Source organism: Phoca vitulina, unplaced genomic scaffold (assembly GCF_004348235.1).
Source record: "Phoca vitulina isolate PV1807 unplaced genomic scaffold, GSC_HSeal_1.0 scaffold5, whole genome shotgun sequence".
Lineage (NCBI taxonomy): Eukaryota > Metazoa > Chordata > Mammalia > Carnivora > Phocidae > Phoca > Phoca vitulina.
The window spans coordinates 9,699,966-9,725,945 of record NW_022589708.1 but is presented as its reverse complement, the minus strand read 5'-3'; the positions used below and the strand labels follow the sequence as shown (position 1 = coordinate 9,725,945).

The 25,980-nt window shown below is 37.4% G+C and overlaps 1 protein-coding gene across 3 annotated transcripts in view; it reads right to left on the bottom strand.

Annotated features, from left to right (window-relative positions):
• Positions 1-25,980, bottom strand: part of FGF14 (fibroblast growth factor 14) — a 600,726-nt gene that overhangs the window by 133,194 nt on the left and 441,552 nt on the right. The window lies entirely within an intron of this gene.

The window sequence follows — 25,980 nt, the reverse complement described above, 5'->3', positions numbered from 1 at the left end:
ACTTTGAGGATATTTTATACCAACTTCTTTACATTAGCCTAAGTATCAGGAACAACCATGCTGCTAGCTGACTGAGAGCATAATATTTCCTATATTGTTGAGTAAATAACTAAGCATTTTACTTAAATTTTCAAATGCTATTGTCATTGGAAGAGTGGACTCTGAGATCCTTCAGTTTAGTTGCTATCTAAATGACATTTATTTTTTTTAACTCTAAATATACATTTTGGTACTTGTGTTCCTAATGCTGTTTTCAGATAAGTATCTTAAAGGAGTGTTCAAAATCTTAGCAATAGGTTTGCAATAAGTACTTTCTAGTTAAATTATCAGAATATTCCATGTTTATTCAACTAGTCTCCAAATGTTCAATGATAAACTTTTTTCTATTTTTTAATTACAGGATTTTTTAATTAAGAAAACTACTATTGGCAATAACTGCTACAAACCTCTTTTGGAATTCTGAAAGGAACCTGCACCATCTTGAAATACTCACAAGTTAGAAATTGAACTTATGATACTTTTTTCACAATAAAGACACACACACACACACACACACACACACACACACCAAATGGCAAAAAGTGGGGAAAAAAAGGTTTTACTTTGCCATTTAAGTGGACAAAATCACATTCTTTAATTTTGATAATCCTTTCACTTCATGCTGCTCAACCAAAAAGCCATTTTATACTTATTATAAGATAAAGTGTAATTGCATAGTATAAATATTAATCATGCCTCTCACTGTGTTCTTCATAAAGTTTGAGGCTAATCAAATGTAACTGAATGGCTTGAGGAGCAAAGGCCCAAGAGTACTATTAACATTTGCTAGTATCTTATAGTCAAATACTATCATAATGAACAAATTTCGATGCTGGAAATATGACTGAAAAAGAATGTGAATGTTATATGTACCATATGCCATAATCTGAGAGAGCTTAATAATTGTGAAGACTTTCTTTAAAAGTGACTTCAACATCTACCAAGATAGAGTAACAGGGACCAGAAGTACCCTTTCACATGAAACAATAAAGAACTGACATACTGAATTTTGCAAGATACTGGACATCAGGAAATGAAAAACAGTAGTCCCTGAGTGATGGGAAAGAAATGAGGTGAGTCCTATTTCCTGAGAGAGGTTCCAAGGCATGGGGAAGGGAGGAGAGCCCAGTGGACTTTCTAAATTGAGGAGATTAAGCTGAGAGTCCAGGGAGACCAAGGTAGATGGTATCTAGAGTATTGGAGAAGAGAGAGCTGCTGAAAGAGACGACTTCCAAGATCTGCAGGTTTACGTGAGAATTCAGCTCTGTACCAATCTGCAATTTATGTAAGGAAACTATCCCAGGCTGAGGAAAACAATCTGAGAGGATTTGAGGTAACATTGCCACAAAAACACACAGAACTGGAAATACTGCCTATTCCCACCAGTCAGACTGCAAAAATTCATAATTCATGGGGCATTGAGCAGAGTACAAATAGGGTCTGCCTCAATAGTGGAGAAAAATTAGCCCTAGACTGAGCACTGCTTCAGTCTCACCTAAACAATTCTAAAAGCAAAGAAATAAGAGAAGCAAATAAATAAATAAATAAGAAAAAAAAATTCTAAAAGCAAGAATTTCAAAGGAAATTAAGTGCATCCCAGAATAATCTCAAGAATATTTATGGGAATACAAAAATTTTGAGCTCCCAACAAAGTAAAATTCAAAATATTTGGAATCCAATAAAAAATTACCAGGCATGCAAAGAAGCAGGGATATTTCACCTGTAACAAGGGGAAGAATCAATAAGTCAAACTGACCTAGAACTTCCTGAGATGTTAGAATATTAGACAAGGGCATGCAGTCATTATAACTGTATTCCATAATTCAAAAAGTTAAGTAGAGACGTAGAAGACATAAAAATGACCCAAAATGAACTTCAATAGATGAAAAACACAAACATTGTAAAATGAAGAAAAAAAAAAAAAAAAAACCATTGGATGAGATTAATTTCAGATTAGGAATTGCAGAAATGCAAAGGATGAACTTGAAGACATAGCAATAGAAATTGTTCCAAATGAAGCCCACAGAGAAAAAATAATTAAACAGAGCCTCAGTCAGCTGTGTGATAACTTGAAGCAACAAAATGCATGTTTAATTGGAGTCTCCAGAAGAGAGTATCAAGAGGACACAAGGAAAATTGAAGAAACAATGGCTGAAAAACTTCCAAATTGTTAAAAGTATAAAACCAAATATCCAAAGAGCTTAACAAACTCTAAAGACAGGAAAAATGACAAAATACATCAAGGCACATCTTATTGAAAGTGCTCAAAACCAGTGATAAAGAGACAATCTCTTTTTCCCCCAGAGTCAGGAAAAACACATTACATGCAGAGGAATAAAGACAAGAACGACAGCAGATATTTTGTTTGTAACATTCAAGCAAGAAGACAATGGAGCAACATCTTTGATGCATTGAAAGAAAAAATATCCTAAAATTCCAAAACAGTGAACATATCTTTCAAAAACAAAGGTAAAATAAAGATGGTTTTAGACATCCGTAAAAGAAAGAATGTATCATCAGATGAATTTCATTACAAAAAAGAGAAGAGGCCTTGAGAGAAGACCTTCAGGGACAAAGAAAATGATACCAGATAGAAACAAGGATCTAATCTAAGGAATAAGGAGCACTGACAAAGGTAAGCACACCAGTCAATACATTCATTTTTTGTTATTTATAACTCTTTAAAAGATAATTGACTGTTTAGGCCAAAAATAATAGTGCAATGTGAGATTTATAATGTGTACAAGTGAAACATATGACAACAAGAGAGGAGAAATGGAACTATACTATATGTACTTGAATATAAACCATATATGCTATTAGGAAGCCCCACATTTAGTTTAATGTTCTGTTGATACCATGTTGAAATTATTAATAATTTTTTAACCATAGGCCCTGCATTTTCATTTTGCCCTGAGCTCCTTGAATGATATACCCTGTTCTGGTCTTAGATATGACACCAAAAGCATGATCCATTGAAGAAAACTTTGATAAAGTGAACTGCATAAAAATTCAAAAATTTCCTCTCTTCAAAATAAACTGTTAAAAGACTTAAATACAAGTTATAAGCAGGGTGAAAATATTTGTATACTTTATACCTGAATAAAGGCTTGTATCCACTAATACATAAAGACTTAAAACTCAATAATAAGAAAACAAAGATTCCAATAAAACAAATGCACAGAACTATAGAGCATTTTATCAGAGAATATTTGTGGATGGAAAAGATGTTCACAAAAAGATGAACATCACTAGTCATTGGGGAAATGAAAATTAAAACCATAATGGGTTAGAGTTACACATATTAGAAGATTAAAATTAAAAAGAATACCAGACCAATTTTTGGCAAAGATGTGGATAAACTGGAATTCACATACACTAATGGGAGGAATAGAAAGTGCTCCAACCACTTTGGAAAGCTGTTTGCAGATTCTTAAAATGTTCAGCATAAACCTGCCAACATAATCCAGCCATTCTACTCTTAGATATTTACCCAATAGAACTGAAAGAATATGTCCATACACACCCTGTATGTGAGCGGTTATTTGTAATTATTTGTAATAGCCGCAAACAGGAAACAACCCAAATGTCTATTTGACAGATGAATGGATAAACAAACTGTTCTATAGCATACAATGGAATACTACTCAGCTAAAAACAGGGAATTAACTATTGATAAATGCAAAAAAATGGATGGATTCCAAAATAATTGTGCTGAATACAAGTCACATGTTTCCATTCATACAATATTCTATAAAATTTAAACAAATACAAAATGACAAAAACAGGGTCTGTAACTTCGGAGATTGGTGAAAGGCAGGGAAGGGCAGGAGGTTAGGAGAGCCAAGAGGCGTAAGGAAACTTTTGGGGTGATGGACATATTCATAATCTTGAGCGTGATTGTACTTTTTTATGTCAAACTCATAAAATTATACACTTTAAATATGTACAGGTAATTTTATGACAATGATACCTTACTGGAGCTATTAAAAATAAAAACTAAAGGATAAAAAGCATCAATCAATATTAATAAAAGACAAAAGAGATTTCAGGGTAAAGAATCTTACAGTGGATAAAAACAGATTATTTCATAATGATTAAAGCGTCAGTTCATTAAGAATACGTAAGAATCCTGAATGTTTATGCATCAACTGACAGAGTTTCAACTACATGAAGCAAAAATCGATGTAGTTTCAAGGAGGAATAGAAAAATATAAAATTGTAGTCAGAACTTTCAGCTCTATTCTCAAAAAAAATATGCGACAAATATACAGGAAATCAGTAAGGATGTGGGGGGAGTCTAATGCTTAGAGTGTCATATGTTAAATTTAATATACTCAGTTAAATCATTACAAACTACGATTCACTTTTCCTTTCAGAAACTAGAAATGGGATTTCCTAAACATAAGGAATCTGAAAACTACTATTTGTCTCATTCATGGAATTTTCACAGCCAATCAGACCTACAGCAGGTCATATTAATTTGCTCTCCAGCTGTTACTACATCATCTAAAATTGAGTATTAGCATGACAAAAAGTATGATGTTAAGGAATCAAGGGCATCTGTTGAAATTAAAGTATCCAAGGCTTTCAGTGAGTTATATTGCAAACAATGTATGGTATTGCATTAACCATGTAAACAAGAATTATGGTAGATGCATAGTTTTATTAGCTTTCTTAAGAGAAATTGTCGAGGAATAAACTGGAAACTTTGCATGAAAAGACATGTTTTTAACTTTTTAGCACATATTTGTTTCAGGGTCAGGAAGCATTTCCCTGAGTGTACTATGCCAAGAAAATAATCAGGACAGTAGCTGAATTTCAGAAAATCACTGCACATGACAAGGACCGATCAATAGCTTCTCCAGAGTTGAGGCTCATATATTTGAGAAATAGGATTTCGAAGCAGGTATAATCCCATTTTGTCTGTTCACATCTAGAGCTACACAGAGACCTCCACCCAAGGAGCAGAGCTGGCTGTATGAGTAGTTAGTTGAAAGCCGTACTGATACATCCTATAAAGCTGCTTCCATTTAAGGAAGGTGTAGTTATCTGAGCTCGGCTTCCTTCTAAGTTTCTGCTTCAGACATTTGTCTTCCAGCTGCTTCTAGAAGGAGATGACAGTCATAAAATCTTTTGTAAACCAAGGCCACTCTGTCCAGAATCTCTAAAGCAGCAGGGTAGGGAGCAGGAAGAAGGCATTGAAAGATACCTATTCATCACAGTTGACATGGACACTTTCAACTAGAGAGGAGAAACATTTAAACCAAAGGTCATGAAAAGAAAAGAAAACAAAACAAAACTCCTGGAAATCAATGTGGAAGTTCCATAAAAGATGATGCAGAATTTAGCCTTGGATTTAGAATTCAGTTGTGACAAGTTCTGTGTATATTGAAAACCCAAACCTTCTGCATAATTTATCAGGAAGTGGTGCCTCTTACCATTTTTATTTATTAAGGCTTAAAATAAATGGCATTTCATAACAATTTCTTCAAAGAATCCTTAATGGCACATCAATCACTAATACTCCACAATATAGCTACAGGAATGGATCAATTCACCTTGGAAAACAAGAGAAGAAATCCTTCCCATGTTCTGTTTAAGTGTATTTTCAAAAGCCAAGATATTTAACTGGCTCATTCAGCAGGCATTTCTTGAACATCTACTTTATTCCAGGCTCTTTGCTAGGAGCTGAGAGGGACTTGTAGCCAAAGCAGACTGCTGTCCATTATTCCCAGCATCCGTAAGCCAACATAGGACGTGGGTCCTGAAATAATGAGGCTGCACGAACAGAAAGGGCCAACACTAATTGTAACAGTAGGAAGAGTAACAGCAGGTCACCTCCTGAGCACACACTTCGGGCTGGGAACTACTCTAAGTGCTTCATCTATATTGACTCATTAATCCTATAGCAACCTTTTGAGGTAGGTGGCATTATTATCCTCACTTTACACATGAACAAGCTGAGGCACAGAGGGGTATGTGTCTTGCCCAAGATAACACACAATGGAATTGGCATTGAAGCCTCGGGAGTCTGGCTTCCTGCCTATCTGCGTACCATTCAGCCCGGCTCTGGTTGAGGATCCCCGTGTACTCAGAACACACAGAGGTCACAGTGACCCACTGAAAGCACACAGTGAGGGGACACTGACAGATTAGAGGACAATGACTGACATGGCGGGCCCGGGTGAAACTGTATTAGAGAATGTTTAATCCAAAGAAAGTGAATTTAGTTGTTTTCCAATATTTGTGGGGCTGTCATGAAGACAGAGAGTGGAATTATTTAGTCTTGCTTTGGAAGAAAAAAATGAGACACCAAGATTGAGCCTAAACAAAGGTGGTGATTGTCATCTCTGTGACCACTGCTATATTCCACGTGTCTAGAAGAGTGCCTGTCATATACTAGGAGCTCAATAAATAAATGATTAATAAATGAATAAATTAATTCATAAAGGTGGAGAAATTTAGCTGTCCAGTGACAGAAAGAATCAATTCTTCCACAAAGTAACGACTTCCCTGGCACTGGAGTGTTCAAGAAGAGATTAGATGGTTGTCTGTCCAGGGAACTGGGGGGAGAATTACTGCTTTTCATGCTCTAATTTCAGGCTAGCTTTGAAAAAAAAATCATTCATCTAAAGATAAAAAACAAATATGAGAAAAAGACAACTTTATTTTAAAAAATGGAAGCCATCATCACTGGCAAAGGACCAGTTTAGGACTATGGTCCCTCCCCTCCCCTCGCACACATGAAGAAGTGTGGCAAGCTCTATCCCTTTCCTCTCCTGAGCAGTTGGATTATGGACAATTAGGAATTGAGGCAAAGTGGGCACTAGAGAGGAGGTGGGGGGAGAAAAGGAAATTATTTCTCACTAAGTTGTTAAAGGAAAACAGACAGATCTTGCTTATTAGAGCAAAGGTTTAGAAGACGGAAATCTATGGCAGTTGAAAGATTGAGAAAGTTTTGATATATCATAAAATGAACTGTGGGGTGTGGAGCTGCAAACAAGCCAGGCATATTTTAACAGAAGTGAGACCTACTCAAGTCTGGGAGGAAATTTGCAGATTACGTATTCAATTTTCATTTTTTTGTATTTCAAGTTTCTTTAACTCTTACTTTAGTTCATAAATATAGTTGCATAGTCACAGAATGCTCACTCAACCAATTCCATTATTTGGACAAGTTTTTGGGGTGCAGAGTGGGCAGGAAGAAGCGAAGTGGGGTTGCTGGTTGAAGGTCCAATCCTCCTCCCCACCTCCTCCCCCCGCTTCTAAATGGACACTTAAGTCCTGAGTCTTGACTTTTAAGTCCTTTGCTTAAATTGGATTTATGGTTTGTAGCTTTGGCACCAGATCCATATTTTTAATTTCTAAAAAAAAGAAAAAATTCTGGGAAAGGCACCACTCAGGGAGCACCGCTCCATTCAGTGTGTGCAGTTCCTCTTTGCCCAAAAGCCTTTCTGACCTGTAACTGATCTGGAATAGGCCCCTGAAAACAATCACAGTGTCTTAGAGAAGAGCCAGAAGAGCTGGAGCCTCAAAGGAGGATGGGATCTGGAAGGTGGGCAATTACACCTCAGTAAGGCTGGTCTCAAATGACAAAGAAGAGCACAAGCAGAACGAGAAGCAAAACTTTGAAACACTGTACTGAGAAACACCACTTAACTATGTTCATGCCCATGCCTGTTATTTCCTCTTTTCTTTTACAATAAAACTTTTTAGGGAATAGAAATTCCAACATTTTTACTAATTTTTAAATCTTGGTTCAGTCTTTCAGCACACATGTACAGAACCAGATTTAAAACTCCTCCTTCAGATCTAACTCCACACAAAAGACCCAAATCCACTAGGAAGCTTAAGGTATTTTCTTTCTTAAGGAATTTACAACTTTATGTGGACTTCAAGTTGGATGGGATAGAAAACAGATGAACAATAATAAAAGACTTAAATGTTCATTCAGAGAATACCACCAGCCAAAGAAGAGGGAATCCTTTGTAATGAACTGAAACACGTGTGGTGTCGACATAATTACTAAGGGCTGGTCATTCTAGTCCAGGTGGTCAGTGGAAAGCCTCAGAGAGAGTGTGAGGTGTGAACAGGGTCAGAGATGGCCAGGATGTGGAAGGTGGACCGAGGCAGGGGCTTGCCAGGTAAGGGGAATGTCCTCATGGGGGAAGTAGTTTCTGAAGCCATGTTGATGGACAAGACAGGTTAAGAGGGTTTGGAGATAATGCCACACCAGGATGATGGCCATCTGCGGGTAGCTCTGGGAACACAGGAAACTCAACCTGAGCAGTCGGCACATTAAACAGTGCAGAGATAAGAAGATGTTGTGTCTGTTTTGCTTAATTGAGAAATGATCTGATGTTGTTACATTTTAGAGAGTGTTATCCACTGTAGACCGCTACTCTACACACAATGAATGCTCAGTAAAATAAATATTAAAGATTAAACCTGAGAAGCTCATTTGATTATGTTTCTAAATTACCAAACCTAAAATTCTAAGGTTTTCTGTAGAGAATGTTAGCTGTGTGTATGTGTATGTGTATGTGTGTGTGTAATGAAATATAAAGACTAGTTCTGTTAAATGCTATGACTTTAGGTCTTTAGGTCATTCAAGATTATTCCTACTGGCATTTACAGAGCAGACTAATTTAAATAATACTGTAAGCAAGCTTGTTCTGTTGCTTCATGAAGACAGATATGCAACAAGATCATTAATAGGAAAAAAAAAAGGCTTTGAATCCCTATCAATATTCCCCTGAAATGTGCTCATGTAGCTAAACAAACTGCTGTAATATCTCCCCAATCAACCCAAAGACAGACAACTTTAAAAGGCCACATCTTCTTCTGAGATTACCTTCTGACAAAAAATAGCAACAACAACAAAAAATACTTCTCAAAAGATATATTTCTACTTACTTATGTATAATCATGAGAAAGCCTAAAAGGGAGTAACAATTAAAAACAAAGTTTAACTATCATTTATTGGGAAAACAGATTTCGTGTAAAAACAGATGAGAAAAATCTGAGCTGCAATTTCCACCTCCCTGGGTAGCTATCGTCTTTATTCATGTACTAACATACTTGAAGAAATGAATTTGATGTAAATTTTGTGTCACAACATCAGGACTGTAATGCATATTTTCTGGAGTTTAAAGCTTATAAGAGTTATAGAATTATTCTAGGCCCCCAAATTTAATCATGGGATGCAGAAATAAAGAGAAAAGACACAACTGAACATGTTTACAAAACCACATTTGGAGAGATTACTCCATTTTCATGTTGGGAAACAAATAGCAAACCACTGATCAAAAGTAAAGTGTCAGGGTGATGTTTCATCGGATGAAAGGGGGATAAAGCTTTACTATATGCTTATTTGACCTAGAAATTTTAATGCAAGCTATTTCAATCTTAACCAGATTGCATTACCCGTGGAATATATGAAGAAAATTTGAATCTGAGAACAAACCTCATTGTCCTATTATTGCTCAGTTCGTAAGGGATGGCATTGACTCTAAATCTGGCATATGTTGGGCTTTGAAAGAGCCTTTGCTTTGTGGAGCTGTTATGCTTACACATCGACATATTTATCATACACATATGCGTTCACACTAGTTCTTCTTCCTCTACACCTGTCAACCTAGTACCCTGAATCAAGGATGTTCCTGGATAGGCCCTGTTATGAAATGATCTCTTATCCTGCCAGTGGAGAAACCGTCTTTATTTCCTTGATATTCCCTGGATATTTTATGAAACCATCTTTGTTGAGTTTTAAAACTCAATTTATTTAGACAAAACAAAACATAGTTTCTCTATAGGGAAAAGCATTCCAGTGAACTTCTGATACAAATCTTGACTCACGCCAAGGCCTGAACACAAGGTAAGAAGTGTTTATGTGTAGATTTCAGAGCCTTTCTTGGGAGGGGGTTTGGCATTCTTGTTTCTGTCCTCATCAGTTCACCTCTGGGGAATACCAGTAAGTTTCATTTGCAAAAAGCATTTCCTGGCTCATCTGAGAAAACACTGATCTTGTGAAAGACTAATTCCGACTTCTCAGGACTCCTTTATGAAAGCTTTGTCTGCTTTGCTATGCAGTGTACCAGGGAGAGCCATTTGGTGAATGCTGTTCATTTAAGTCCTTCCATTAAAATGAGATCTGTGGTTCATAAGGTCATCCCAGAAAGACAAAGCTTTAAATAAAATTGGGAATAAAAAAAGAACCCTCAAATCTCAGAGAGGACAGCATAAAATAGGTTATAACAATATGGGTTGTAACAACAATGCTTTACTCCCACACAGCCTACATGCTGGAACAAAATGTTTCCCAGTCCGAGAAGAGAATTTATGCCTCTGTACATTCATGAAAGCAGACAAGATCACTGGGAACCCTGGAACTACCCTGGTGATGCCATGCACAGCAACACATCCAGCCGGATTGGTGCACGTGCTTCCGCCAGCCCTGTGCTCAGACGTCCGCAGGACCGTCTCCAGATAGGATGGGCTTTGGGACAAAGGTGGAGCCAGTTACTCTCTTTCCAGACTGGCGAGCTGGATAAGTGCTTAACCTTTCAGATCCCGTTTTCTCATCTGTATGAACACAAGTAAGATAACGTCTACCCATCTAGGTAGGACCACTAATGACATCAGGTATATATATATATATATATATATATACACACATACACACACACACACACACACACAGGTTTGAGAACTGTAGTTGGCATTTAGAAGAGGGTAAATGGGGTTAAATTTTCCTCCTCTTCTGCCATTTATTGTCATTGTTCCTTTTTTAGGAATTTAAATTGGAATATCTAATATCCAAATCTTTGGTGAAATTGGAAACAGTAATACAGAGAGATGGTAGTTTGTAGAGAGACCCTCTACCCTCTGCTCTGCACCTCTTCCCCTACAGGAGCCCCACCAGTCACCATGCTCTAGATGCTTGGACCCTCACGATGCCCCTGCCCATCCCTCTCCTCATAGGTGTAAAAAGTCACCTGATTCTAGATGCTCCCCAAACGGTCCCTTGTCTCCCAGCATTCAGATAGGAGGATCCCAGGGCAACTCTTCAGAGCTGCCTCTTTCCAAAAAGCACCCTCATTCCTAGAGATATCAAGATGCATTTCTACCTTCCCATGCTTCCCACACGGAAGGAATGGCCCGCATGTTCTCCTCTGTATATTCCAATAGGAAATAGTAGGAGGGTTGGTAATGGGAGTAACTATAATAATGATAACCATCACTTAGTCACTACTCAGCATGTGTCAAGCACAATACTCAGAATTGTGTAAACATTACTTAACATAATCCTTAGAGAACCATACAAATCAATTGTTATTACCTTAATTTTATTTACTTAAACACATATGTATAATTTGAGAGTTAACCAGGTAAGGAATTTGACAATGTTCACATAGTACGTGTTGTAAATCTAGGTTTTGATTCCTGTTTGCAAAGCTGCTGGATGTAGTAGTAAATAATTATAAGTTTCCATTTATTCCATGCCAGTCACAGAGCTATCTTCTGATCTAGACTTCTGATGGGGTACGTGAGAGATGGGGAAGAAAACGCAGAATAAAGCTTTACATATAAGCGCAGAGCACGAGAGCGTGTACGTCACAAGCAGAGACTGAGCCAGGGACAAAGTCATCCAATTATTTGATAGGACTTATGGTATCATTGTTAATAGTATCAATGCCTAAGGTTTAAGATATCTAGAGTTTTCAGAGCAGGGAAGAGAAATAAGGAAATGGACAACTCGCTGTCAATACAAAGATGCAAAAAAACAGCTTCTGTTTTAGATTTATTTGCTGTTTTTAAAAATATATCCCTTATTCAAAGTCATCATTTTCCCCTAAGGAAAAATGCCATGTATTACAGAGAGACTTTTGAGATGAAGATTTCCATATAAGTTCTCTTTGTACATTCTTCAAAAAGTGTTTTAGAAACAAAGGAAAATGATCTTCACCCTAATTGCTTACCATTTAGCCACATATATTATTTGGGCATCAGAAAAGGCTTAGTAAAAACTAATTAAGATCAAGACATTCTTAACTTGATAATTCTCTTAACAGCAGAGAGGAAGTGTCTATGCTTTGCAATTACGTGGGCCCTTGAACACGTGAAGTAAAAGGAATTAAACTTGTTATGACTCACTACCATGCCCCCAAAATACCCCAATCCCAGTGTTACCTGGTTAAAGGGAAAATGAATTTGCAGAAAACAATGAGGTACTTTGTCCCCAAATTCCCAGAATCTCCAGGAACAAAATCTGCAGTTTGAAAGTATACCAGCCTTACCACCGTGCCGTGGGAAGAACCTTGGGGGTCAGCCGGTGTTGGCTGTCTGGTTAAATCATAAGCCACAGCCTCCCAAATCTCTGTGAAGTGGACATAAACATACTTGACCAACCAACATCACAGGATGTTATATGAAACCCATACATTACTTTAAAGGAGTAAGGAGCAAAAATCAAGAAATGAGGCTTAAATGGTGGATAAGTGTCCAAATCTTATGTCAAAAATGAATTCTATCCTGAGATTATGTACATCAATAAATTAAAGCAGGCAAGTGACAAGATTCCATGGAGATGCTTAAGGTATTGCTCTGGTCACAGACTGTTGGATGTGAGACAGGCAGTTAAAATACCATCCCTGTGGACCATGCCACAGGCGGCCTTCTTCTCAAGTGACAGCGGTAGGATGGTGACAAATGCACAGGTGTCAGAGGTATGGAGGAGGCAGAAACGATAGGATGAATTCTAACAGCAGCTTGCTCTCTGCACGGGCTGCCTGCTGGTTACAACTGGCCTCTGCGTCCTTTCCAATGGCTATTTCCTGTGCACCATCATCACCTCTCCAGCCAATACCTGCTTCCGCAGCTGTTTCCGGACCTCTGCCCCCAGGTCAGCTTGCCTTATGCTCTCACAATGCCTTATGCAAGGGCTCATGTTGCATTGACTGTGTTGCGTTGTGATTATCTGTTCATGGGATGGTCTTGGCAAAAGGGCCTTTGCATAAAGGGTTAAGGTAAAACCCTTACCGTGGTGAGATTATCCTGGATGATTTGGGTGGATCCAGTGTAATTACAAGGGTCTTTATGAGAAAAATGAAAGGAAGATATGATTACAGAATAATTATAGGGCAGACGCAACATTGCTGACTTTGAGGATGGAGGAACAGCCACGTGCCAAGGAACCCAGATGGCCCCTAGACGCCGGAAAAGGCAAAGAAATGGATTCTGCTCTAGAGCCTCCAGAGAGGAATGCAGCCCTACTGACGCCTGGATTTTAGCCCCGTGAGACCCATGTCAGAATTCTAACCTACAGAATCATATAATAAATGTGTGTTGTTTCAAGCCACTGCATTTGTGCTAATTTGTTACAGTAGCAATACTAAGTGATTACCCTGGCACCAGACTGTTAGCATCTCAAGGGAAGGACTACATCTTTGACCCCCTGAAGCTCACATAGGTAGGCCCTCTGTGTTTCTGAAGCACTTTCTTTTTTTTTTTTTATTTAATTTAATTTTATTATGTTACGTCAGTCACCATACATTACATCATTAGTTTTTGATGTAGTGTTCCATGATTCATTGTTTTCATATAAGCACTTTCATTGGCTACCACAGCCTCCCCCTACCTTTCCTGCCCTTTTAAAAATCACTTTCCCACTTGTAGAAATATGGAAAAATAATTAAGAAAGAGTGTTAATGAAAACAGGCTTTGGCTTCCTTTGCATTTGGAATGGCCCTGGAGCATTGTAAAGGTGCTTTCATACATCTTAACTCAATGGAGATTTACTCTCTCCAGCTAAGATTGGATTGTATCCACAGGATGATTAAAATAATGTACAAATATGGAAGAGAATATTAAAAAATTAAAATGGTTGTGTTGCACACGAAAGTAAACCATTAAACTTGCTTTTGTGTGATTATTGTAATGATACTTTCGTAACCAGTACTGCTATTGAAGGAACACCACCCACATGGGCCTTAACGTTTATAAAACAGTCACAGTGGACAGAACCTATTACTGCAGTGAACCCCCCAACCTTCGGAGGAACTGAGACCCATCTTTGTCTGAAGTACAAGGAAGCAGGATCAGAAGATCCTGCCCCACACCCAGGGCTACTCGGTGTGTATAGAGTAGGGAATGCTCACTCTCACTTACTGCCTGTGCCGAGATGCTCTCTATTACACATTCAACTGCTTGCCACATACCTGTTGACAGACTCTGTCATTAATTACCTTAGAGTGGGTATTGGTTGAGAAACTGAGCTTCTCAAACTTCCTATAATGATTTTGGATATTTAGTAAGTTTTCTCTTCACTTTAAGATTTAAAAAAAAGGCGCGCCTGGGTGGCTCAGTCGTTAGGCGTCTGCCTTCGGCTCAGGTCATGATCCCAGGGTCCTGGGATCGAGCCCCACATCGGGTTCCCTGCTCCGCGGGAAGCCTGCTTCTCCTTCTCCCACTCCCCTCTGCTTGTGTTCCCTCTCTCGCTGTCTCTCTCTCTGTCAAATAAATAAATAAAATCTTTAAAAAAAAAAAAAGATTAGGGCGCCTGGGTGGCTCAGTCGTTAAGCGTCTGCCTTCGGCTCAGGTCACGATCCCAGGGTCCTGGGATTGAGCCCCACATCGGGCTCCCTGCTTGGCAGGAAGCCTGCTTCTCCTTCTCCCACTCCCCTCTGCTTGTGTTCCCACTCTCGCTGTGGCTCTCTGTCAAATAAATTAAAAAAATCTTCAAACAAACAAACAAACAAAAAGATTAAAAAAGAAGGAAGACGTGGAGGTATTCTACTCCGTAATAATGGGAGCAGTCACGGAGACTCAAATATATTTGCACTTTTAATTTTGCCCTTCTGGCAGAATTTGCATTTGCATCATTGAGAGCCTCTTGTGGAAAAAGAAAAAACATATTAATTCTACTGTAACCTGAGACAACAATGTAAAATAGACGGTAAGACTTCTTTTATTTCCCATTTCAGGGCCATATAAAGAATATTAATTTATCCAGCATAGAACTTTTTTTTCAAATCATTAAACCTGGGACTTTTAAAATAAATTATTTTTTAAATATATCTTTGATATTTCAACTTTAGAGACTCAGTTAATATTAATATTTACCTCTGGATTTCCTTCCCTAGATTAAGGTCTAAGCATACTTCCTTTTGTCAGAAATTTAATGTGAGATCTTACACACCGTTAATCTCTTAATGACTGCTTGGGAAGGATCATTTTACTTTTTCTGCCGTATATTAAGTCATATTTTTAAAGAACTCATTGGATTGTCAATGATTTTCAAAGTCTGATAATTTCATTTCCTTTCAAATGCCTTAAATCCTTTACAAAGTGAAGGTCATCAATTTCAGTACATAATTCTATCGGGTGAAAGGCTTTATGCACTTTTCCGCTTCCCCCTTTATTTCCTTCCCCTCTTCATTCATTCAGAGTTGGTTTTGCAGAGTACAAATGCCTTGTTCTTATCCTGGACATGAATATCACACGTTCTTTCACATTAGGCAAAGAATCATTCAAATATGTGAAACATTTTAAAGGCGGATGAAAAATAATTACTCTCATTGAAAGGGGCACTGAGATACACACACAGCTGTCCAAGAGAAGTCACTTCAGCAAATGAAAACGTAGAAGGTAAGAATGGCATCACTATGCAAAGAATCAACTTTCTATACTTCATATTAGGAATTAGAAAGGGCAACATCTGATGTCTGATCGTCAAATGGCCAAAATGTGGAGGGAGGAATTTGTGAGAACTATCTGAGGTACCTTTAGGCATATTTTACACCACAAATGCTCTAGGGATTCTCAAATATTTTTACTTAAATACTTTCAGTGGTAGAGGAAGGTAAGTGGTCATGTTTACTGGTGAATCTGAGGGATGTAGTCCCAAATAGCACCTGGTTAGGAGGAGTTCCTTTGGAATCTTGATTCTACCCAAATTTTTTGAAATTTGAATTTTGAAAGGTTTATTCTAGTCAATAATCAGTTTTTATTTGTTATAAAGTATTTTAAATTACTTACCATAACTAAAATTGATGCTGCATGAAGATATACTTATGGGTTCTCATACTCCCATATACTGCTCTGTTCCCCAAGGGTATCATACCCATTTTCAAAGGATGCTAGTCAGCCAGAAAATGCTTGTTTGCTATTGAGGCAGAACAATAATGCCCCCTGAACATTTTTATCATTTTGAGTTCATGTCACCAGGTCAGTCTCATCTACATCTTTTGCCTTCTGTTTTCCAAATCAGTCCTCCTTCTACACCCATACAAAATTTATTTTTTTTTAAAGATTTTATTTATTTATTTGAGACAGAGAGAATGAGAGAGAGAGAGCACATGAGAGGGGGGAGGGTCAGAGGGAGAAGCAGGCTCCCTGCCGAGCAGGGAGCCCGATGCGGGACTCAATCCAGGGACTCCAGAATCATGACCTGAGCCGAAGGCAGTCGCTTAACCAACTGAGCCACCCAGGCGCCCCTACACCCATACAAAATTTAAAACTATCACTGACACTGAAGTGTTGTGTCTTTTCTTTTCATACTTGCCTACATTCCAGAGCTCCCTTTGCATCCTCAACATCCCATGCATTTCACCTCTGCTCATCTAGCATCACTCTCCAGGTATTATACTGCTCCTCAACAATTGTATGGGCACCATTCACATTCACTATTAGAACCCACAAACACTGGGTTCTAATAGTCAGATTTTCTCATGGAGTGATGAAGCAATAAAAGATTCCAAACAGAAGATAATACTGCCTCACCAGAGGGGTATATGAATGGAAAAGAAATCCACTTTGAAGTAGAGAAAAAGATGAGAAATGAAGTCAGATCCTTTCTCAAAGCTTGAGGAAAGTTACTATTGTTCCTGTGTGTATGTGGGTGCACACGGGCAGACATATGTGTGGATCCCTGTGTGTTATATCTGAAATGGTGCAATGCTGTATCATATCCACAGCACATCAACACAATGAATTAGGAGAATTCTTTCTTATCTGGCTCTGGCTATGACTAACCATGAGGCCATAATAGGGGAATTCACATGTTGAGGTACTTGTGTGTTACCTTAGCTATAAAATAAGATGATTGGACTGGATGACCTTTAAAATTTCTCCTAGGCAAGACATAGAAAAGACACTATAACTCAAACAAAGATAAAAAATAAGGAAGTAAATAGCCAGCAACGTTTACCTTTTCCTCCCAGTCCAGATTTTCAAACTGATTTCTATTAATGTTCTTAAGAATGAAATTAGAAACATGATCTGCGGGGCGATGTGTTGTTATGTGTATAGAAGACAAGGGCTCTGATCAAACAGATATGTTGAATGTTCTCACCAGGTCCAAGGTTTGGCCCTCACTATGTGCATGAAGTTTGGTAATTTACAAAGCACTCTCATGTGCATTATCTCATTTGAGTCTTACTCGTGAGGGAAGCGAAATAGACACAATTACATTAACGCATCTGACAAATAAGGACTAAAGGTTAGAATGACTGAGTCCTTTATTCAGAAGTGCACAGCTCTAAGCCGAAGGAACTCTTCAAGACCAAGGAAGTTTGGGATGGGGCCCCTGCTAACACCAGCATCCAATTGTGCCATAGAATTCATTAGAAGCACTCTGATTTCTTGGGGCACCTGGGTGGCTCAGTTGGTTAGGCGACTGCCTTCGGCTCAGGTCGTGATCCTGGAGTCCCGGGATCGAGTCCCGCATCGGGCTCTCTGCTCAGCGGGGAGTCTGCTTCTCCCTCTGACCCTCCTCCCTCTCACGCTCTCTGTCTCTCATTCTCTCTCTCGCAAATAAATAAAATCTTAAAAAAAAAAAAAAAAAAAAAGAAGTACTCTGATTTCTTGTCAAGTCTATCCCAGCCTCTCCGGAGTATTTGTTAGTAAGAATAAACCTGTTGCAGAGTATTTATTGCAGCCTGGAGCATGGAATTCACCATTTCATCTTTCTTGTAGACTTTAAAAGCTAAGCCAAAAATAGGACACACACAAATCTTTATATTACTCTTTGCGAGGTAAACCCATGTGTTTTTTAACATTCTGGAAGGTGGTTGGGTAATCTACAATTTTGTTGCTGTTAGCAACTGTCCGGGAATGAATTTGGAGAATGAAAGAATAACTCAGTTTTTACAATAGAACACAAAAGGCTTAAAATAATTCCATCTGGCAGTATTAGCAGTATAATAGCATGGCACATACGATATACAAAAGATGTACATCTAGAAACAATTATTGACAAAAATATCCATCTTTGTCCCAGATTTTATTAGAAATTAGAACTGAAAATAAATTTTAGTCGGTAATGTTTAAAAAAATCAAATCAGGGGACGCCTGGTGGCTCAGTCGCTAAGCGTCTGCCTTCGGCTCAGGTCATGATCCCAGGGTCCTGGGATCGAGCCCCACATTGGGCTCCCTGCTCAGCGGGAAGCCAGCTTCTCCCTCTCCCACTCCCCCTGCTTGTGTTCCCTCTCTCGCTGTCTTTCTCTCTGTCAAATGAATAAATAAAATCTTTAAAAAAAAATCAAATCAAATCAAAAGCTGGTCAAGAATTTTCTTCCAACATTTTCTTCTAAATGACTTCCAAAAAATTTTGGAACTCATGACTTGATCATACCTATAAATCATAAAACCTCTCTCAATTTTTGTCAAGATACTGATTTTCTTTCTATATTCAGGATATGGTGACTTAAAAAGAAGATAATATTTCCTAATTGCCAGTTTCTCTGAGAGCTAGGATTCAAAATTTGGAAAGCAATTTTACTGCTAGTTATGACCAACTAACCAGTATAAGATCAACTTTCATACCATATATGAAAGCTAGGTACTTTAAAAAAGAAAAGAAAGAAATTTGATTAAAGGTCCTAAAAAAGGGAGCCTGGGTGGCTCAGTCGTTAAGCGTCTGCCTTCGGCTCAGGTCATGATCCCAGGGTCCTGGGATCGAGTCCCACATCAGGCTCCCTGCTCGGCGGGAAGCCTGCTTCTCCCTCTCCCACTCCCCCTGCTTGTGTTCCTGCTCTCGCTATGTCTCTCTCTGTCAAATAAATAAATAAAATCTTTAAAAAAAAAAAAAAGGTCCTAAAAAGTTTACCACACAATGGACTTGAGGGGCCAACATCTAAAAGAAAAGGAAAACATATGGAGGTGAGCACAGTATTATACATCACTCTTTCTCTCAAGAATTTGCTGTTTCAGAAGTAGAGGAAGGAAAAAGGCTGAAAATCAGAGCAAAGCTTTTGGCAGTCCACAATGTTGGAGACAAAAATTGGAGACAAAATTGAAGATTAAATTGGAGCTCCAGCATGCCAGTGAGTAGTGCCTTTGGTAAACATCCAGGATTTCAATTGGAACCCCTACAAAGATATTCCTTAGCCAAAAAACAAACTAGAAATAGACAAGCTAACACATACACACACACACCCCACCCCGCACCCACACAGGAAAGCCAACTTCAAATATATTTCATACTAAAATAAATTGGGGTTTTCTGCCCCTACTCTAATTACTTACACATACAAAGAATCTCCTCTCCAAGGAAGATAAAATCATAGACAATTTCTACAGATTTCTATCCAAAATGTTCAGTACTCAAAAATTGCCAAAATTATGAAAAATAAAAAAAGATCCAAGAGAAAAACAGAAAATAAAAACAGATGTTTAGATCACCCAGATAAGAGTTAAAAGACTTTGACTTTGACGTACTGTGATTAATATGTTTAAGAAAATAAAAGACATGATGGAGATCTAAACAGAGAACTAAAATAATCAAATGGAACTTTCAAAATTGAAAAAAACTATAATAGAAAGAAATCAGTGAGTTTAACAACAAAAGAAGAGAGGACTAAATAACTGAAAACTAACACAAATCAAAATATCCACACTAAAGCACAAATACATGAAATCTAGAAAATGGAGTAAGAACATAGGAGACATAAGGAAAAGTACTGACATAAATGTAATTGAAGTCGCAGAAAGACAAGTGAGAGAACAGTGAAGAAATATTTGAAATATGTGAATATAATAAAAAGAAATCTGAAGCTGACATAAAATCTCATATCCCAGATTCAGAACATGTTGCAAACCTCCTGCAAGAAAAATACAAACAAAGTGACACCTAAGCACATCATGATAGAATTACTGAAATAAAAGGTGGGAAAAATCTTAAAAGAAGCCAGAGGAAAGTGAGTACAGATGCCCTTCAGAGAAATGGTAAGATGACAGTGGAATTTTCAGTAGGAAATAATGGAAGCCAGAAGACAACAGGATGACATCATTATGTGATGGGAAAAAACCCCTTCCAATCAAGAATTCTACACTCAGTAAAAACACCACTCAAAGACAAACTAATGAAACGTTCACTCAAACAAAACTGACAGAATTAATAACAAGTAGACTGAACTAAAATAATAACCATTATAATAATAATAAAAGAGATGTTTAGGCCAGAAAATAAAGTGTTTCCTGGAAGAAAACACAAAAATGTAGGAAAAAATAAAGAGCAAGGATAAATATTTTAATAAATATTGAGTCTATAACATAAAAATAATTTCTTACGAGTTTTATATATACATAGAAATAAAAGCATGACAATAAGAAACAAACAAACAAAAACCCTAGAGAGACTAAATGTTAAACTATACTAAGGCCCTAATATTAAATGTGAAAAATATTCAAACTTATATCAAACTCTATAAGTCAACATTAAATGTAGTAATATCCAAGGTAACCACTAAAATATATTGTAATGGCTTTATAAACCTCAGGTTAATAATGGTGGAAAATGGATTAATAAATAATATTCTTGACACATTAAAATAATATAAGAAAACAAAGAAACAGGAAAATGAATAGATTGGACAAATAGAAAAAAAAGTTAAATGTTACTGTTAAGTAATTTCATTAAATGTAAACAGACCCAATATTCTAATTAAAAGTCAGAGATTGTCAGAGTGTATTTAAAGCAAAAACTAAAGCAAAACAAACATAAATTCATACTTACAAGATACCCACCTTAATTATAAGAATATAGAAAAGTTAAAAGTATGAAAAATAACCACTATGCAAACACTAAACCAGAGCAAGCTGATGTAGTTACATTAATAGCAAGCAAAGTAAATACTAAAGCAAAAAGCAAGACATTATGATGAAAGGGTATGTCTACCAGTGAGATATAATCATTTCATATTAACCTGTAAAGAAGGCAAAAACTGAGATATGAGATATCTAAATGAGATACAGAAAAATCCACAATCACAATGGGAAATTTTTAACATTGCTGTCTCCGTAACTGACAAAAGTGGAGACATGCATGGAAAACCAATTTTTAAAAGACAAATTTGAACTGCACAATTAACGAACTTAATGTAGTTGATGTGGCTACTGGAAAAAATTGTGTTTTCAATCCTTATATTTCATTTGTTCTCAGATTATAGTGGATTTGACCTACCAATCTAGCGATTTTTTTTAAATAAAAAAGATAACTAGACAATCCCTAAATATTTGAAAATTAAATGAGAGCTTCTAAATAATCATGAGTAAAAGAATACATCACAATGGGAATTAGAAAATATTTTACTAGGGGTGCCTGCGTGGCTCCGTGGGTTAAGCATCTGACTCTTGATTTCTGCTTAGGTCTTGATATCTGGGTCATGAGTTCAAGCCCCCCATTGGGCTCCACACTGGGCATGGAGCCTGCATAAGATTGTCTCTCTCCCTTTCCCTCTGCCCCTCCCCGCTCTGGCCCCCCACACTGCTTGTGCATCACTAAATGCAAATTAAAACATAGCACAGCACAACGTGTGCACTGCAGCTAAAGGTAAATGCTTACAGGTAAATTTACGGTATAAAATTAAATGTATGTTTAAAGGCCTAAAATTAGTAAGTTTACAATTTATACTCTCAAGAAGTAAAAAACAAACAAACAAACAAACAAAAAACCAGCAAATTTAATCTAAGGAAAATAGAAGAAAATAATTAAGAACAGAATTTAATAAAACACAAAAATGGAAGAAACTGAGCCAAAAGTGGCTTCTTTAAAAAAAAGATGAATAAAACTTAATATATCTTAACAAAACTGTTCCAGAAAAAAAGGAAAAGGCAAAAGGCAAAAACTATCAATATTAGGGAAAAAAGGGGGATATCGCTATAGATGTGATGAACAACTCCCAGAGATAACATTAATGAATCTCCAAACACTGTTAAGTAAAAGAAGCCAGATACAAAATGCACATGTTGAATGATACCATTTATATAAAGCTTTTTAAAAAGATTTTATTTATTTATTCGAGAGAGAGAGAGATAGCACAAGTGGGGGGAAGGGGCAAAGGCAGTGGGAGAAACAGACTCCCCGCTGAGCAGGGAGCCCAATGTGGGGCTCGATCATGACCTGAGCCAAAGGCAGATGTGAAACCGACTAAGACATCCAGGTGCACCTCCCACTTTTTTTTAGAGAGAGAGAGAATGAATTGGGGGGGGGGGTAGGAGCAAAGGGAGAGAGAGAGAATCTTAAGCAGGCTCCACACCAAGTGCGGAACCTGACGTGGGGCTTTATCTCACGACTATGATATCATGACCTGAGCCAAAATCAAGAGTTGGATGTTTAGCTGAATGATCCACCCAGGTGCCTGAAATCAAATATATTTTATTAGCAAAATTCCCTTTTTTTTTTTTTTAAGATTTATCCATTTACTTTAGAGAGAACAAGCAAGCAGGGGAGAGGGGTAGAAGGAGAGAGAGAATCCTGAAGCAGACTCCCTGCTGAGTGGAGTGCCCGACATGGGGCTTGATCCCCCTGAGATCATGACCTGAGCTAAGACCTAGAATCAGACACATAACAAACTGAGCCACCTGGGCACTCCTGTATAAAGTTTTGAAACCAGCAAAACTAATATATTGTGTTAAAGTCAAGACAGTGCCTACCTTTAGGGTTTATTGATTGGAAAGTCCTGTGAGTGGGATTTCTGGGGCACTGTTCTGCTCTTGATCCAAGTGGTCCTTATGCAAGTGTATTCATTTGTGAAAATTCATTAAGTTGTATGTGATATGTGCACTTTCAATGCACATGTTATATATCAATAAAATATCTATTTTAAAATCAGGATAACATTAGACATACGCGTCATCTTCAAGCGATAGGTCATTTGATAAACCTGCTGAGTGTTCACGCAAGGAATTTTTTACACCTTTAACTGTAGTCTTGCATGAGAAATACTGAGAGGATTTTCTAATCAACAAAAAACCAAACACCTTCTTAAAAAAGGAAAGCTAGAGATGGACAAAAAGAAGAATTATAGTGTTTCCCAAAAATTGGAGAGGAACACTTAACCTGTTAGGTTGTCTCCTGGATTTTATAGTCTTGCAAATTTTATGAACAATAAACATGAATAAAATTCTTTTTAAAAAAAATGGAGTGGAATTGCCCATAATTAAACAGAAGCATGTCAGAGAGAGAGAGAGGAGGTGGGAGCAGATAAACTAAAGCCATAATTCTTAGCATCTCCCTCCCACTCCCCAAGGGGTGACTTCCAACCCAGATTGGGAAAAATGTTCTCAAAACTTGCAACTTTTTCCCTACTTGAAAAGAAGTTTCTCTACACATTTTTCTTATTCATTATCAAGGAAACTTCAGGGGAGATGGTAGTTGTATCATAAGGGAGCTGACTTCACAGTAGAAATCCAAAAATACAGGGTTGTAATCCTATTACATACCCCTATGTAGAGACTATATGATCCAAGAAAATTACTATATCCATACATTTCCATTTTTTTCACTTGAAAAATAGCCAAACTATGGGAAGAGCCCAGATGTCCATCAACAGATGAATGGATAAAGAAGATATGGAATATATATACACAATGGAATATTACTCAGCCATCAAAAAATGAAATCTTACCACTTGCAATGATGTGGATGGAACTACAGGGTATTATGCTAAGCAAAATAAGTCAATCAGAGAAGACAATTATCATATAATTTCACTCATATGTGGAATTTAAGAGAAAAAGCAGAGGATCATAGGGGAAGGGAGGGAAAAATAAAATAAGACTAAATCAGAGAGGAAGACAAACCATAAGACACTCTTAACTCTAGGAAACAAAGTGAGGGTTGCTGGAGGGGAGGAGGGTGGGGGAATGGGGTAACTGGATGATGGGCATCAAGGAGGGCACGTGATGTAGTGAGCACTGGGTGTTATATGCAACTGATGAATCACTAAATTCTACCCCTGAAACTAATAATACACTATATGTTAATTAACTGAATTTAAATAAAAATAAAAATAAAAAAATAAATAGGAAAAATAGGCATAATGTCTGTTTTAAAGAGTTTTTGTGAGGTTCAGTGTGGATGATGGTAAAGTTTATGATAAGCTAAGAAATTTGTTCCCTTATGTTTACTCGCAACAATGGTAGGGTCTCGAGGTTTATCAGCTTAGGAACCCCTTTAGATTATTCAAAGTAACAGATCCTTAAAGAGGAGCAGACACATCCAGCCACTTTGCCAGGGGAATACCTACGAGAGTATACAAGGTCCCAGCATTAAGAATTCTTCTTGCTGACTGCACCTTCTACATTTTAGGGTTTTCTCTCTCTCTCTCTCTCGATATTTTTTCTGTCTTTTTGTTCTTCTTCTTTTTAGCTTCCTGATGGTAAGTGCTTTAACTCACGGTTTTCTTTATGGAGTTCAGAGGTACTTGAATGAAAGGGGTTCATATATTTCTTAAGAATAAACCCAATAGACAGGCATCAAAAATTCCTTTTTGTGCTATATAGTTTCTTAACTGCCATTTGAAACCCCATATCAGGATATACAGTATATCGCTCATCCATATTTTTCCTCATGAAACAAAATGTTTGCACCCACTATTGATTGATACGGCAGCCATGAAACCAGTTTGTTTAATCAAACCACCTGTGTGTGATGCATTCTTTAAACAGAATCACCTTGATGCAAGTGCTAATAACCACAGAATAATCAACTGCCTGAAGCATAAAGGAATCCTCCTGACTTGTAAATATTTTCTTCACTAGGAAAATAACTATTTGCTGAGATTTTTACCAAAGAATGTTTTTACTTGTTCCAAGCCCTGTCATGGTGTTTGAGACTCGGAAGCTTCACTGGCTGGTCGCTGATCAGAAGCACATCCGTCTGGCCTACTTTCAAAACCAGCACTTTTGATACAAATCCAATAGCTTTAGTCCTATGTTTGATTAATTCAACTTCTTAAAATTGAGAAGCTCCCTTATTTAGTGCTTCTGCTTCTCTTCCGAAGAAAGCTGGCTGTGCTGTCAATTCCAACTAGTTAATATCCAATGGTTTTATTTTTCTCGTCCATCCAATCCTGCCAATCTAGATTATTTTCCAGCTTTCCGTTTGATTTCTTTTTATCGCTTTCCTTAAATGCATTCTTGTTGCCACTTACAGGATGGGATGCTGTTCTTTAGGAATATGTTCAATATTACTTAACAGAACTTAAAAATGCAGATTGAAATTCCTATGGGCACCTTGACATTCATTTATGTTGCAGGTCATGGTTGTGGGGATGATGATTGTGGGGTGTGCGTGCGTATGTGTGTGTGTGTGTGTGTGTGTGTAGTCATTCATTTTAGTTATGCCTTTCTTTCTGGACTTGTCACTGTTTTTGTATTTCCTCACTGAAGCTTTAATCCCTTCAAATGGGTTTTAGCTTAGTTGCTAGTAAGCTTTGATACATATGACCCAGTCATATGTATGGGTCATATGTATCAAAGCTGTAAAAAAAAAAAAAAAAAAAAAATCTGTGCAGATGCCAACCCCTGAAGAATATAATGAGGTTTGTCAAGGTAAAACAAATAAAGGTATCTGAAAGCATTGAGTTCTAGAAGTTACCGGGAGGCCTTAAACTGACTTTTACTAGAGTCTTCAGCAGGCTTCTTTTTTACTTT